The following is a 1,893-nucleotide window of genomic DNA, read 5'->3' as shown; positions in this document are numbered from 1 at the left end:
ATGCGGAGGCGTGTTCTGAGCAGAATGTATCCATAGAAGGAGAGTCACAGGTCAGTGCTCCTAAGACAGCCTCAACAACCGTAAAGAGCCATGTCTGTTGGAGGTGTTTCTCATTGTTATAAGATATCCTGCATCCAACTGAGTCACAAGCAGCAGACTTTGAGCAGAAAGCCTTTATCAGTGATGCATGTGTGAGAGACTTCTGTTTCAGTGCAAACCCTCACCAGCCACCGAGGGATGCCAGGAGAAAGACGTTCTGGAATGAAGCTATGGACAAGGCCTCATTTGTGACCAGGTGCAGCTTCAACTTATCAGAGGTGCCTTCAAACAGCAGGGTAGTTGGGGAAGATTCCCAAACTCCCTCAGAGCTTCTCCAGCACCAGGCAACTCATAACAATAAGGAGGAACACTGGGGCAGTGAGAATTCACAGGTATATCTCAGTGGAAAAAGTCCTCACCTGTGGGGTGAATGTGAAAACGCTGCCAGGCACAACCTCAAAGTTGTTGAATGTCAGGGTGTGTGCTCTGGAGAGTGTGGAAAATGTAGGAAAAATTATAGAGGAATCTTTAACCTCATTCGACATAAAAGAGTTCACACTGGAGAAAAGCGGTATGAGCGTACAGATTGTGGTAAGTCCTTCATTAAGAGTTCCACCCTCATTCGATATCAGAGAGTTCACAATGGAGAAAAGCCATATGAATGTACAGACTGTGGGAAGTCCTTCAGTCGGAGTTCCACCCTCATTCAACACCACAGAGTTCACAGCGAGGAAAAGCCTTATGAGTGTAGTGAATGTAGGAAATCTTTTACCTGCAATAGTCAGCTCTTTATCCACAAGAGAGTTCACACTGGAGAAAAACCTTATGAATGTGGTGAATGTGGTAAATCATTTAGGCAAAGTAGTCAGCTCTTTTTCCACAAGAGAGTTCACACTGGAGAAAAACCTAATCGGTATAATGAATGTGGGAAGTCTTTTAGGGATAATAGTCAGCTCCTTATCCACAAGGGAGTTCACACTGGAGAAAACCTTATGTGTGCAGTGAATGTGGGTAGTCTTTTAGGCAAAATAGTCAGCTCCTTATCCAAAAGAGACTTCATATTGGAGAAAAACCTTATGTGTGTCGTGAATGTGGGAAGTCTTTTAGGCAAAATAGTCAGCTACTTATCCACAAGAGAGTTCACACTGGAGAAAAACCTTATGAATATTTTGAATGTGGGAAGTCCTTTCGCCAAAATAGTCAGGTCCTTATCCACAAGAGAGTTTACACTGGATAAAAACCTTATGGTTATAGTAAATGTGGTAATTCCTTTAGGCAAAATAGTCAGCTCTTTGCCACAAGAGAGTTCACACTGGAAAAAAACCTAATGGGTTTAATGATTGTGGGAAGTCTTTTAGGGATAATAGTCAGCTCCTTAACCACAAGAGAGTTCACACTGGAGAAAAACCTTATGTGTGTAATGAATGTGGGAAGTCTTTTAGGCAAAATAGTCAGCTCTTTATCCACAAGAGAGTTCACACTGGAGAAAACCTTATGGTTATAGTGAATGTGGTAAGTCCTTTAGGGATAATAGTCAGCTCCTTATCCACAATAGAGTTCACACTGGAGAAAAGCCTTATGTGTATAGTGAATATGGAAAGTCTTTTAGGCAAAATAGTCATCTCCTTATCCACAAGCATGTTCACATGGGGAAAAGCCTTATGAGTGTACGAATTGTGGGAAATATTTTAGTCAAGGATATGACCTTATAGGACCCCTATGAGTTCACACAGCAGAAAAGCCTTAAATGTGAAGGGAATGTTTCCTTAATCTTACTCAGAATAACAACCATGAAGGAGCCTCTATGATACACACTTGCCGAAATATGATACCTTTTTATCAGGATAGACACTC

General features: G+C 41.8%; 1 pseudogene; it reads left to right on the top strand.

The window, feature by feature from the left end:
- The first annotated feature begins 6 nt into the window (after nt 1-6).
- Nucleotides 7-1,286, top strand: LOC107182933 (annotated as a pseudogene).
- The last annotated feature ends 607 nt before the right edge of the window (nt 1,287-1,893 follow it).

This window comes from Myotis davidii, unplaced genomic scaffold (assembly GCF_000327345.1).
Source record: "Myotis davidii unplaced genomic scaffold, ASM32734v1 scaffold6472, whole genome shotgun sequence".
In the NCBI taxonomy this organism is placed as follows: Eukaryota; Metazoa; Chordata; class Mammalia; order Chiroptera; family Vespertilionidae; genus Myotis; species Myotis davidii.
Note: the sequence above shows the minus strand (reverse complement) of the source record. Positions and strands in the feature narration are given on the sequence as shown.